At 43.8% G+C, this 15,084-nt stretch overlaps 1 protein-coding gene across 1 annotated transcript in view; it reads left to right on the forward strand.

The window, feature by feature from the left end:
* The first annotated feature begins 5,302 nt into the window (after nt 1-5,302).
* INO80 (INO80 complex ATPase subunit) overlaps nt 5,303-15,084 on the forward strand; it is a 130,658-nt gene continuing 120,876 nt past the window's right edge. Inside the window, exon 1 of the mRNA XM_084630137.1 lies at nt 5,303-5,593. The gene's annotated coding sequence lies outside the window, so the exon portion shown is untranslated. The remainder of the gene's footprint in view (nt 5,594-15,084) is intronic.

Raw genomic sequence — 15,084 nt, forward strand, 5'->3', positions numbered from 1 at the left:
GAGATGATTTTTACCTTTCTTTTTTTTAAATAAAATCCTTCTTTTAAGAACCTGAGTGATTTTTCCATTGTTCCAAGACCCAGGAGTTTGTGTCTTTGATCATTTTGTAACCAATTGGTTAGGATATTATTCTCAAGCCTTCCCAGGAAAGGGGGTATAAGGGCTTGGGGGGATTGCTGGGGGAAGAGGAACTCCAAGTGGTCTTTTTCCTTGGTTCTTTGTAAAATCACTTGGTGGTGGCAGCGTTACTTAAATCCAAGGTACAAGGGAGAATTTGTGCCTGGGGAGTTTTTAACGTAAGCTGGTAGAAATAAGCTTGGGGGGTCTTTCATGCGGGTTCTCACGTCTGTACCCTAGAGTTCAGAGTGGGGAGAGAACCCTGACAGCAGTGTAGACATACCAACAGCAGGGCAGGTCTTCCCCAGTTACTCGCTCTCTGGGGGGTCTGGAGGATCCCCTGAATACCAACGCACACAGAAGGCAGGAAGGGGGGTTAGGGCTCCACCCATTGCGGCTGATAGGAGGAGACTGGAGAGGGACTCATAACTCCTGGAGGTGCAACATCCTCCAGCTCCAGGCTCATATGGGGAAATAGGGAGAGGGGCTCAGACTTCCTCCAGAGGGGCAGGCCCCCTCAAGATCTTGGCTCACCTATGAGGGGAAGGGAGTAAGGCTGGACCCACCAAAGGGGCATTGATGAATCAGTGCTGGAACTATGGTATAATAATCCCTCAGGTGGAAAAGTAGACACATGCCCAGCAATCATTCTCCCATATCTGCACAGGGCATGTGTAATTTATTATCTTTCAGAAAATAGAGGCTCTTCTAAATTAGCAGGGTGAATTTCCCGAAGAGAAAAATAACCCTTGACCTTGGCAGATAGTACCAACATGCCTATGGATCATTTTTAGATTTCTGCTAACCTTAGGGTTCATGTTTACATTGCATGCGTGTAGCTCCGGTTCCACAGACAGTATGTCCCCTTGAGCCACACATGTAATGTGAAAATGGAAGGCTGGAAACCCTCTTGGCTAGTCTTTCTGCATGTGTGCTTTTCAATTGCTTTGCTGTGTGAGTGTTTGGCATGTACTATTCTAGAGAGGTAAACTGTTTCTATAATAAATATTTCAGCACTGCTTCCCAAAGGGGCAGCAGGTGACATGCACTAGCTGAGATAAATGTTGCATAACTGAGATCTGTTGGGGGAGGATCAGAGCCATGATTTGAGGCCCAGGGTTGTGTGTGTGGGTCTATTGGGGGGAATTGATAAACTATTGATATTGTGAAATGCTATTCTTTTCCAGGGCCTGTATTTCAGGAACCCCTTGCTCAAATGACCCAAAATTTAGACCACTAACCCTACTCCACATCCTCATGAGGCACAGCAAATTTCAAGACAATCTTTAAACAGAAAGGGCATCTGAACCTTTACTATAAGAAAGCCGATGCTGCACAATAATAAATTAAAAAAAAACATACTTCAGGGATCTTTCTATTAGCACACTCTTGATTGGATAGAAGTTTGAGGAAAAGTGGGAGGCACGATATTCAAGCAGGCCTTCCCTTGTTGCAGTGGGGGAACTTTGCATAGCCATATACTCCTAACTGGAGTTAGGTCGGGAGAAGAACAGAAGCCAATGAACTATGATGTCCAGGGGACTCCCAGAGCCATTCTCCCCTTGTTGCAGCGTGTGGACTCTATATGCATGCACACCTCATTGGATTGAACTCGGGGCAGGCTGGCACTTAGCACTGCATCTGCAAGGTTCTTTATCAGCCTTCACTAACCTCCACAACAACCAGGAGAATGGTAAATATTATCCCTATTTTAATAACAGGGAAGGTAAAGTGAAGAGAGGCGAAGAGGCTTACCCAAAACCAGATAGGAACTCTGCAGGAGATATACCATTCTTGAGACATTTACAAGTGCCTCAGTGGTTTATAATATCACTTGGCTGCAGCCCTCACTACCCACGATTTTAAAGAAGATAAAAAGCAGAGTATCTTTGTTGAAGAAAAAGGAGTATTTGTGGCATCTTAGAGACTAACCAATTTATTTGAGCATAAGCTTTTGTGAGCTACAGCTCACTTCATCGGATGCTCACGAAAGCTTATGCTCAAATAAATTGGTTAGTCTCTAAGGTGCCACAAGTCCTCCTTTTCTTTTTGCGCATACAGACTAACACGGCTGCTACTCTGAAACCTTTGTTGAAGGTTAGCTCAAACCCTTGGCTTGGGTCTTTCTAAGTAGTAGGGCCATATATTAAAGGTAGAAGCACCTTGTTAGAGAAACTCATAGGTGCGCTCTATAGCATAGTCACAAATAAAATTGTTTCTTAAGTTACATTCAATTCATGTTTATTAGAGCTGCTTAATACTTAGTATAAGATACTTTGTTTAAAATAAATACATCAAAAACCTGTAAGGAGTTTAGTATCATGGCAACAAGCCTGGTATAAAAACATAGAATGTGGTTTGTGATCCCTCTGTGGACTTACTTGAGATCATGGCAACCATGAATTAATTAGAAAATCCTAAAGTAATGTGACAACTGCAGCTGTTGATCACTCTTGTGTACAGAATATTTTGAATGTGGTCTGTACATATTTTAGCATAACCTGCATTCTTCCTGCTCAAAATCCTGAGTTTAATTAATTAATTGTTTACTAGTCACTGCAGGATATCCTTTGCCTCTGATGATGACAATTCCTGAAGCAACCAATCGTTCCTGAAGCAGTTGAGTGGCCCAGTTGTGAGACCAGATCCTTCATTTTGGCATACAGTAAGGAAGGACTGAAGGTGGTGTAGAATGGATGGGAAAGGAGTACAGGGAATATGTATTGCAGATATGATTAGTTGCAAGTAGGCCCACTACAAGATGATAGTACAGCTGGTCTGCTTTCTTCTGAAAAGGCACTAAAATGTGTGCTTACTCTAGTGCAGAGACCATCCTGGCTTCCGAGTAGCAGTAATAAAGGAGCTCAGCTGCAGTGTCTTGTCCAGGGATTCTAGAAATCCATTTGCCACAGAAAAATGCAGAATTTACATTTTTACAGAGTATCTTTAGTTTTTGCATTTTGTAAAAAAATAAAAACATTAGCTATTAACTGAATTTTACTGAAAGTACTGGTGTCACTTACTCAGTACACACAAACTTCCCCCTTTGTGGTTGATTTTTGAATGCGCTTTAAATTTACATAGCTAAACATACTCCAATAAACTGCTTCTGGTGTATAGAGGTTACTCAGTGGTGTTTAGGAGTTCATGTTTTAATGCATCTCAAGTTTCACTTCAACCTCCAGACATAATTAAAATTATGGAAAGATGCCGAACATTAAAAATCACCCCTTAACAGTGTGTCACTGAGGTTGTAAAGGACAAATTTCACATTGATGGTGATATGCTTTTCTCTACTGTATGCAGCAAAGCTATAGATTATGTTTGAAGGCAGTCACTTGTAGAACACATGGAAAGCGCTAAACATAAACTGAATTAAAAGAAATGAAAACAAAAGACCTAAAACAGCGCAGCCATTGACAACATTAAAGAAACAATGCACTGTGACTGGATCATTCTATTAATTGTATTTTATTATGATTGATGGCACTGGTAGGTTTTGAACTAGCTTAACAATTGGAAATATATCAATAAAACATTGTGTTCAACCGATACCTATATATATTATGGCTAGAAAAACTAAAGTTCAGCATTTAATTTTAATTGTAGAAAAATGCAGATTTTAATGTTTTTTTATCCGAGAATTTTGGAGGTTTTATCACAGAAAACTGGGATCCCTGCCAATGTTCCCTCTATTTTTTGACAGGACGTGTGCAAAAACATTCTTCTGTGCAAATTTTTGTGTGCATAGTGTTTTGTTGTGTGCACGGGGTTTAGGATCTGTGTGCACACGGAAATGCGCACAGCTTAGAGGGAACAGTGATGCCTGCTTATGTCCCACTACTGCTACCCCAACTTGTCACCTGGCTCTTCCTACTATCCATCTTGCCTCACACCAAGCTCCTACCTATATATCTCAAAATCTATCACAATACATTTCTAGGAGACTTGATTACTCAAAGGATTAGTAACAAGATATAAAATCTTGAACTTCTGGTCTAGCGTTCATGTCCAGTTCTGATAGTTGTGAATTAAACTACTTGATGGGTTTTGATAGTTTACACGAGTGAGTGAGTGAGTGAGTGGTCTCAGTCCAGGTCTCCATAGCCAAATGTCTACATTGCAAATACTCCCATTAGCACATGTACTGGTTGCTTCAATAGCAGAGGCCACGGATTGAATGGGCCTGAAGACTGAGCTGCTTCTCAACTTGGTGGTGATCCCTCTGGATTGACACTGGTGATAAAACATGGAGAAGTCATTCTTCATGGCACAGATTGTCTCTTTATTTATATATTACCCAGCACAATGGGGCACCAGATCAGGCTTTTGAGTGCTTTCAAAATACATTTTCTACTACTACTAATTCTCCACAGCTGTGAGGCTAGCAAGTTGCCCTGGCACTTTGGTGTGCATCTTGCAGCTCTCAGTCCTGCCCATTATGGTCTTATTCAGGAGGGAAATCCTGTGCCCAGGTAAGGGGTGCGTATCTCTTGCATGCAGAAGGACCCCACTCTGTGCCTCCACCACATCCAGGAAGAGATGAGCATGGAGCAAGGTGCAGTTGCACAACTGGGGGGGAAATCAGCAGTCACTTAACCCCGCTCATCGTTGCTGCCTGCCCGATGGGAGGGTGCTCCAGTTGGACTGCTGCAACTGCCCCTTGACCACTTGCTTGCGCCTTGTCACAGTGGGGGGGTGCTGGCAGGTGGCTGCTGCCTGTGCCTTGGGGCACCCTGGGGAGACGTAGGAGTCTCACAGAGGCCTTGCTGCCGTGGCCTGCAGCGGAGAGGCCCCACTAGGTCCCTCACCCGCTCCACGCGCACCCATCAAGCCTGGCCAACCACAAACACACGCCCCTTCCGACTATCAGACCCCGCCCCTCCTGATCCTAACCATCGCGAGGGTTTCCTCCTCCCTCACGCGAGATTTGCTGTCTCACCCCGACCACCTTGGCCGAATCCCTTCGGCAATTTTCGTCATTGCCAGGCTCTACCAATCGGACCTAGGAGCGCATCGATGAGCGCGGACCCCGCGCGACAAATGTGTGCGGGGCGGCCCCGGGGTGTGGACGCGGGGGCTGTGCGGCAGAAGCCGCCTTACGCGCGGGGCGGCGGTTGCGGGGTGGGGTTCGGGGTAACGGGTGGGCGTGCGGGGCTCGATTGTTTAGGCCTGGCCATGGCGCCTCTCCTCCCCCCCGCCATGGCTCCCCGTGTCCCTGCTCCTCTCCTCTCAGTGAGCGAAAGTGGCCGCCGCCGCCGTCCCAGCGCCCGCAGCCGCCGCCTCCTCCTCCTCAGCAGCAGCGCGGCCGCCATCTTGGCGAGGCAGGAGCTGAGAGGGCCCCGCGGCAGGAGACAGGCTGAGCCAGCCCAGGCAGCGCAGGGCGAGAGGCCGGGTGGAGAGAGCGGGGGAGCCAGCCCAGGAGACACCCCCAGCCCCCCGCCGCTCCCGCGCCGCAGCCGGGCCCGCCACCCAGGTGAGCTACAGCGGCGGCCGGGCAAGGGCACGCTCGCCCGGGGCGGAGAGCGCCTAGAGGCGGCTGCAGGGCCCGGCCAGGCCGCAGCTTCTCCCCCACCTCCCCCCCCCAAGCAGTGGCCGCAGCAGCCGGGTCTCTTCTTAAAGGGGCAGGTCTCTTCTCTCCCTCCCCGGGGACACACCCCGATATCAGCGCGGGGGGAGGGGCCCCCGGGCACGGTTGGCTCTGGAGACCGCTTCGGGCCCCCCCCGGACCCTGGAGGAGCTGCCCCTCGAGCGGGGGGAGGGGCATGTGCGTTGGGCTGGGCTGGGCTGTGGAGCTCGCCGGGGCGATGTGTCCCAGCTTATACCAGGAAGGCCCACGTGCCCGGGCGCTGCACGACGCGGCAGCCGGGTGTGAGGTGTACTCACACTTGTCATGCACACGCGTAACCGTGTCACACGGGGGGGTGACAGCCGGCTCTGCGGGTCGGGCTGGTACCTGGAGCACACGTGCAGTAATCTTGCATGCAGATTACTTGCTGCTGCCCAGCGGAGGGAGTCAGGGTGCGTGGCACACCTGTATCTCGTACGCATCTCCAGTATTGTCCCATGAAAGTGATAATCAGTGCTATGTCTCCTAATGGCACTTGTAGCACCCAGATGCAATAATGTTGCTCAAAAACAAGGACTGGGGGCTGTTTCATATCTGTACCTATAAGCTCAAGGAATCGTATTGCACAATGGTGCTTGCCATTGCATGGCTAAAAGAGCTGGGACATGTGTCGTATGTATACTTGTAACATGCATTACCAGCAAAGTGGCACACTGACGTTTGCTGTTGTACAAGCTAATGCTTCTATATATACAGTTGTGTTTGCAGATAGAAAACAGTATTGTTAAAGACGGGATAAATACTTATATCCTGAGTTTAGTCACTCATAACTTTTCCTGAAATCTTGCTGTTAGGACAGTAGATGCAGAAAGGGGATTAAGTTTGTGTGTTTGGTTAATGATCTCCAGTAAACAAGTATCTATGATTTGATGATTATAATTATGGTTGCTGGTGAAAACTTCTCTACTGCTGTTCTTGACTATAGAATGTAAATCCATCCCAAACACACAGCTCCATAGAGACAGAGCCACAACTCTCAGACTAAATATAATCCACCAAACACCAACTGTGCAATGTCCAATTCGTTCACCCGCACACTGTAGCTACTTTTGTCATGGGCAGCAAGGGGGAGCTGTAACTGTCCTTTTGACATCACTGATGATGTGAATCATATTTGTACATTTTGCATGTCATCAAGTAATCTTTCATTTATCATTCAGATGTCAAATTTCAATACTCTTTTTATTTTAGATCTTAGATATTTGTTCTTGTATCTTGGAGGAGTATGGGGTGTTTGGCAAGATGTGCATATTGAAATGTATATATGCATTTTATTTTAATGTGCAGCTGAATCAAGTTTCACCAAATTTTGTCAAATCATCAGATCTGAGTATTCCAGTTTCAGTATCTTAAGAATTAAAGGATTCTGACACGTTTGTAAAATCAGCTTTACATTGGCTCCGACAATGTCCTGTACTGGGCAGTGGTGGTTATGAATTTTCTGTATCATGTAAATATGTGACACAGTTCTTAAAATCCTAATCCTGCAATGAGCTTCATGTAGATGGGTCCCTGCACTTATGCGTTGGGTGGGCACAGAGGTTGGTTTATGAGGTACTCCATGCATATTTAGAGTCTTTGCTGATTAAAAGGTAAAATAAAATAAAGTTAAATATTTTGCTTATGCAGGTAAGTGCACAAGTCAGAAAATGTTGAATTAAGACTCATTGATCAAACTTAATTCTGCTTCCTTGCAAGAGTACATTACCATACAATCTCTAAGTGATTGTATAATATTTCTCAATAGTACAGCAATCTTTATCTTACTAAAATGATCCTATATAGTAAATTTTCATCTCAGTTATGCCATTTTCCCTTTGCATGCACATGGATATGTGAATAATGTTGTACTATTTTATACTAAAACTGTTTTTTATGGATATTCTTTTAAAAATTTAACAGTTTATATTTCCTTAATTTGAACAAAACTATATTAATACTGTTTAAACATTACTGTCATGTGGCTGTACATCCACCAACATTAAATACATTTTTTTCTTTAGTTTATGCAGTAACAAATTCTTCATGTGCTAATGTAGTGGTTCACAAATGAATTTTTACTGTGGACAAACATAGTGACAGCAAATTCATTGTGGCTGCATTTTTGGCAGTTTAAACTGTCATTAATATAATATTTTGTCATGTGATTATTTGGAAGTGTCTTGTAAATAAAATAATCAAGTGTGAAGAATAATATGTACTATTAATACTACAAATGTTACATGGGTTTTTATTAACTATATACATTTAAAAAAATTGTAACAATTCTCACGCTTCTTTTTGTAGTAAAGTAGTTGTAAATGTCAATGAACTTTTGTTTGTTTCAAAAGGCTCTTGAAAGGGAATTGTTCAATGTTTCTCTCTCTTCCAGTAGTGATGGCCACACATAAAGTTCCTGGTGGCTGCATGCGGTCATGTGCTGCACTTTAGAATCACTGTTCTAGTGTATTCTTCATAAATAAGACTGCGATTTAGTTACAGAGACCTCTGTGACTTCAGCCAGCCCTGGCTGGGAGCTGCAGGGTCCCCTGCCAGCAGGTGCACCTCCTGCAGCTCCAGGCCACCACAGGCGGCAGGGGGGACACCCGCTGCTCCTGACCGCCACAGGCGGTGGGGTGATCCCCGTCGCTCTCTGGGCGGCACGGGACCCCCGCAGCTCTTCGCCTCTGTGGGCGACAAGAGGGACCTCACCGCTCTCGGGCAGGAGGGACCCCCAGAGCTCCCAGCCTCCGTGGTGGCAGGGGGAACCCCCGGAGTCTGGAGCTGCCAGTGGAGGGGGACCCTGGAGTTCACAGTCCACCCGCAGCTGCCCAGGCTCCTTATTTTATTCTGGATATTTTTAGTAAAAGTCAGGGACAGGTCACAGGTTTCCATGAATTTTTCATTATTGCCTGTGACCTGTCCGTGACTTTTACTAAAAACACCCATGACAAAATCTTAGCCTTATTCATAAACAATATCTTGAAACTAAAAACGTTCTCGGATCAATATGTAATGAAAAAACAAGAAATGGACTGCAATGTGAGCTTGTTCTTAAGGTTTATAGAAAGGTTTTCTTTAACTCGCTTTTTGCCAATGTGTTCCCTGTGTCTCATTTATGTTTGCAAGGCAGTATTTTAACATTGTCTAGTAATTGGGGGAACAAGTTCTTACTCACTTGGTTATACTGTATAAATTCTATACCAAGCATACAGCCTGGCAAGCCTGTGTGCTGGAAATCTCCTTCGGGACTGGCAGAAGAAAGATCTTCTCTCCTCTAATGTTCCACAGCCAATATTCCAAACTGGGGTTGAAAATACCTCCAGGTTGGAATTGTACCCCAGCTATGCAGAGGGAAAGGCTGGTGAACCAGGATAACAACAGATGTCCTGAATTACCCTCAACATGCAACTTAATTCTCACTGTGTGGCAAGTGCACGTGAAGCCCCTGTAGACAGGTGCTTCAGGGGGCACAGAATGTGTGTGAGTCTTTGTGCAGGGGCTCCAGAAATCCAGTCCCCTGCCCTCTAGAGCTGGATTTGCCCCTTATTGAACAAGTATATAGTCAATTGCATTGCTTGATTTCTCCAAGTCACTTTTCTAGTCTGCGGTTTACATAGTTAAAGGTGGTATCTGTGTTGCTGGAAGTACTGTCAGACTTTTCTGTTTATTGGGTATATGCATATGTATTAAGGTTTTCTCTTATCCACTTGTGTGTATGTTTCCAATAAAACTGTCATACATGTTTGTAATTCCTTTTTATAATCTGTAGGACCCCAACCCTGATTGGGATATTTGGGTGCAATAATAATGAACCCATTATTCAAAATAGCTAACAGAATGTAATTGATCTTCATCCCACTTAATTTCCTTCTTGAAAAAAATGCAAAAAAAGTAATGTAGCAAAAGGAAATGTACTATAAAAAGATAATAGTGTAAATTCAGCTATGAGGGCCATCAATCAGAGAAGGCAAAGAAATGATCGCTCTTTTTTTTTTTTATCCTAAATTGAAAAGGGTCGCAAATGTGTCCCCCCCCCCCCCCCCCAGGTATATGTACGCAGGTAGTCAAAGTAATTTGTATTTATTCAGGCTTAACATTAATGGGGACTGAAATTTATAGGTTCGTAAAATTAAATTTTCTTTGCCTGCCTGCAATCTTTTGTTAATAAATGTACTCGCTTGTTACCCTGAAGTTATACTGAGAAATATTTCCCCAGAAAAAAGAATAAATGGGGACTACACTTGGTTTACTAAGGCCTAGTGTATGCTACGAAGTACTCCTGGGTGGAATTCTGCACCAAAAAATTAAAAATTCTGTGCACGGTATTTTAAAATTCTGGAAATTTTGTCAAAATAACACACACAATCACACCACTTTCAGTTATTTTGATAATTTGTTTCAAAATACTTGTCAGCAAGTATGTCTGTAACAATACAGAAAATTCCTTACTAGATAAATCAGTACAGAACTTTGAATAGTTCATTTAAACTACACTACAGAAACATTTCTTGCACCCCTCCGAAGCAGTGCAAAGGCGTGGAGTGTCAGGGATAATGGATGAGCTGAGGGAGAGGGAAGGAGCTTGGGAGCGAACCTCGTGGGAGCTGGGTGTGGGTGAGAAAAGTATCAAACAGTCTTTTTTGTGGGGAGGGTGGGGGTTGTTGGTGAACCCTGGCTGATGCCTAGCCTTTCCCATTCAGTCAGACACATCTTCCCCCGTCCCTGTGTGGCCCTGCAGTCCCTTTTCCATTTAGCCTCTGGCTTAATGCTGTCACTCTACTGGCTCCTGAGCCCCTGCCCCAGTCTGTTCCTTCCACTAGCCCTTCTGAACCCCATTCTGTGACCCTCCAGTAGCCCTGTGTGCCCTACTCTGTCTTCCCCCACCATATCCCGTGCCTGCTAACCTGGCTCTTTGGGCAGGGTGCTGTTATGAATGCAGCCAGCTGCTGGCTTTTATTGCCAGTCAGCCGTGCTGGCTGTTCTGGTGCCACAGTGGCCTCTGGTGGGCAAAAGACAGAATGTATTTTCTGCGCATAAAAAAATTCTGCTCATGTGGTACAGGAATTCCCCCAAGTGTAAATGAGGGTTTACCTGCATGGCTATATTGGCAAACCCTCCTACTGTAGACATAACTTATACCAGCAAAAGCCCTCTAGTTACCCAAGCAAATTAAGCTGTGCTGGCTAAAGCAGTCTGGTATAACTGCATCTGCACTAGGGCTTTTGTTGGTTAAAAACAGTAAAAAAAAAAAAAATTGCATTCTTAATTGGCATAATTTATACTGGCAAAAGTTTTTGGTGTGGACGTGGCCTTCAGCCTCTTTGTGTATGTTTGTTTTTAAATTGGATGCTTACCTTGGGAACATTGTTGCTGTTGATGCTATTTCTTGCACCATTCTGATGTTATGTTTTATATGTCACAATGGAGAATTTTCCTGGAAAAAGAAAAATGAAATGTATCTCTTAGAGAGTGGAGAGAAATACAATTTGTCTGGGATTCTTTGGCTCTGGAAAAACTCTTGTAACGGCTCTTAGTTAGAATGCAAAACATGAAGGGTTGGATGAGGGGAAAAAATAGTGACAGAAGTGTGAAGGAACTGTAGAGGCCTGATAGATTGTTGTCTTGTTGTTCTGGGCTCCATTCTTAGGCCTTATCTATGAATGTTTTAGTACCATACCTATTTCAATTAGGGTATGACTCTTGCATTTTTTTAAAAAAAGTTATACTGGGAAAAGCCCAATGTTGACACAGTTTATACTGATATTAAGGTATATTATACTCAGGGGTGAAAGTAAGTCTAGGGACTTACCAGTATGGGGCTGGGCTGGGGCCAGCTCTGGTCCCTGGAAGGGGCGAGGCCTCAGGAGGAAGGGGCGGGCCTGGGGGAGGTCAGAGCCAGTGCCAGCCCCAGCCCACCCTGTACCAGCAAGTGCCTTCTTCCCCCCTCCCTGGGGGAAGAAGAGCCCCGGGGCCCTTTAAATCGTCCCCGGAGCCCCGCTGCCACTTCCCCAGGGCTCCGGTAGCAGGGCTCCGGGGACGAGGCTCTGGCTGCCACTACTGTCCCGGGCCCTTTAAATTGTCCCCGGAGCCTGCCGGAGCCCTGGGGAAGCAGCAGCGGGGCTCTGGGAACGATTTAAAGGGCCCAGGGCTCAGCCGCCACTACTGCCCTAGGCCCTTTAAATCGCCGCCCCAGCCCCGCTGCCGCTACCCCAGGGTTCCGGCAGTGGAGCTCTGGCAGCAATTTAAAGGGCCGGGGGCTCCAGCTGCTGGTGGGAGCCGCATTTCCTTTAAATTGCACTGGGGCAGCTGATCCACCCTGGTATGGCATGCCAGCATGCTGTACCGGCTTACTTTTACCTCTGATTATACTGAACATAAGAATGGTCATAATGAGTCAGACCAGAGGTCCATCTAGCCCAGTATCCTGTCTTCCAACAGTGACCAATGCCAGGTGCCCCAGAGGAAATGAATAGAACAGGTAATCATTGAGTGATATGTCCCCTGTCACTCATTCCCAGCTTCTGGCAAACAGAACGTAGTTAGTTTTTGTTTTTTTTAACTCTGTTATAGTCTTGGCCTTCACAACATCCTCTGGCACAGAGTTCCACATGTTGACTGTATGTTGTGTGAAGAAATACTTCCTTTTACTTGTTTTAAACCTGTTGCCTATTAATTTCATTTGTTGACCCCTAGTTCGTGTATTATGAGAAGGAGTAAATAACACTTCCTACTAATGGTATAGTTTATTCCCCTTCTTGTCTGGGAATAACTTTGTCCACACTGTGGAGGATTGTACCATTTTCACTGTACAGTATAGTTTAAGTAATACAACTTACTACTGTAGACAGGGACTTAGTACTGCTGTCTGCCTCTCTCTTTTCCTTCCCCCAGGCCAGCAGAGCTATGCAAACATGTCAGAGATATGGCCTATTCTGCCTTGGAGGAGCTCCTTTTTTGTCATTAGCAGGGTAAAGTGATTCAAACCATAATTTTAATCACTTTAAAAAAATTGATTTGAAACAAATTGAAGCTTTGTAATGCTAACATGAAAATGTATGGTATTACGACTTTAGATTTAAATTGATAGTGAACTAAATCAGTAATGCTGTTTGGGGGTTGTTTTTTAAATAGCACAACTGGTAGGGTATCCTATATGAGTTTGATTAAACTATTAGGCAAAAAAGAAAATATTGAAAGTGAAGGCCCTGATCCTGCAAATGCTTAAGCAGATATGTAATTTTATTTGCATGAATAGTACCGTTGACTTCAGTGGATTACTCGTGCTCAAAACTAACATGTACATAAGTGTTTGCAGCATAAGGGATTCAGTTGTATTTTTATTCAACTTTTCTTTTAGTGGCATGAAGTCTTTGTAGTGGTTCAGTGTTAACAGAGGTTCAATATATTAGCAAAGTTATTGTGAACTTTTTTTAAACACAGGCCAAAATTATCAAAATTGGACTTTTAAGGTAAGACTCCATATTTAGGCATGTAAGGATGGATATTTCAAAGTACTTAAGTGACCTAAGAGCAAAGGTCCCATTGACTTCAAACTGCCAATGCTGATGGAACATTTCAACTTTCTTGACTTGTGGAAGTATATCAGAACGTGATGTAGGTTGCAAATATACCACAAGCTATTTGCTTTCAGCTTTGTGTTTTGCATTTGTGTTCTCACAGTAAAGGATGTTAGTGAGGCCCTGGACTTGTCATTTTCAGCACAGATGAATATTTTAAGTGTAAAACTTCTCAGTAGAAAATCCTGCAAAATGTGAAATTCTACTAAGAATTTGAAAACTAATTAAAAAAATAAAAACAAGTACAAAATATCCACTTGAGCAGTCAGAGACTATAAAATGGGAAGAAAATAAAGAACTAGCAACATAATAAAAATGTTTGAAATAAAAATATATTTTGTTGTTTTTTTAAAAAAATTGTGATTTTTAATTCACCCTGCTCAATAATGATCTCTCTAGCTGATTAGAGGATAGTGTTGATGGTTTCCAAAGGAAGCCTAGTCAACCTTTCACCAGCAGGTTGGTGGGTTATCACACCATTTGGCCTCAGTATTAAATGCAAAGGAGGAGAAAACAACAATCCTGTGGGCTTCAGCTAGGATGTAGAGGTTCTGAGGCATGGGAAAAAATGTAAGGCAAGAATCTTGAAGAAAGATCCACTGTTGCAACCAGACATACATAAAAATGTTCTCTGTTTTTGAAGTGAAACGTACACAACTTAAAAATTATATGTCATATATAGGGCTTCTGGTTTAAATGGACTTTTATTGTAAAAGCATGTTGAAATCAAAGTCAGCAATAGCCAGCAAATATTTGTTTAAACTGGAAAACCCAGTGTTTTAAAGCTGATCTTTCTCTGTGCTTCTAGAAGGCAAAATGTTTGCTGCTGTTTAGTGGAAATAAATGCCAAAACCTTGGAAACCCTTAATATAAAACATAACTAGTGGCTTTCCGAATATGTCCTTGGAGAGTTCTCCTCTAGTGCTGTTTGTTGACTGACTAGTCATTGTAATAGGCAGACTGAAAAAAAAGCAAACAAAAAACCCCACACCTAAATTATAGTTCAACTAAATAGTGATCTAAAAGAAACATCTGTGGGCAAAATACTTAAAAAAAAAAAAAAAAGCTTAAACCTTAAGTATTTCTCAGTGTATCTTGATGAAGGTTAATCGAGGTTACTCCTACCCAACTTGAAGGTGGTTAGAACTCTACACCCATTGGCATAACTTCACGTTTGCCTTTAGTAATGTAGAGGGTCACGTAAGGATGGCCCTACTGGGTCAGACCAAAGGTCCATCTAGCTTAGTATCCTGTCTTCCGACAGTGGCCAGTGCCAGGTGCCCCAGAGGAAATGAACAGAACAGGTAATCAACAAATGATCCATCCCCTGTCGCTCATTCCCAGCTTCTGGCAAACAGAGGCTAGGGACACCATTCCTGCCCATCCTGGCTAATAGCCATTGATGGACCTATCCTCCATGAATTTATCTAGTTCTCTTTTGAACCCTGTCATGGTCTTGGCCTTCACAACATCCTCTGGCAAGGAGTTCCGCAGGTTGACTGTGCATTGTGTGAAGAAATACTTCCTTTTATTTGTTTTAAACCTGCTTCCTATGAATTTCATTTGCTGACCCCTAGTTCTTGTGTTATGAGAAGTAGTAAAGAACACTTCCTTATCTACTTTCTCTACACCAGTCATGATTTTCTAGACTTCAATCATATCTCCCCTTAGCCGTCTCTTTTCCAAGCTGAAAAGTCCCAGTCTTATTAATCTCTCCTCATACAGAAGCCGTTGCATACCCCTAATAATTTTTGTTGCCTTTTTCTGAACCATTTCCAA

This window comes from Lepidochelys olivacea, assembly GCF_965140295.1.
Source record: "Lepidochelys olivacea isolate rLepOli2 genome assembly, chromosome: 6".
Lineage (NCBI taxonomy): Eukaryota > Metazoa > Chordata > Testudines > Cheloniidae > Lepidochelys > Lepidochelys olivacea.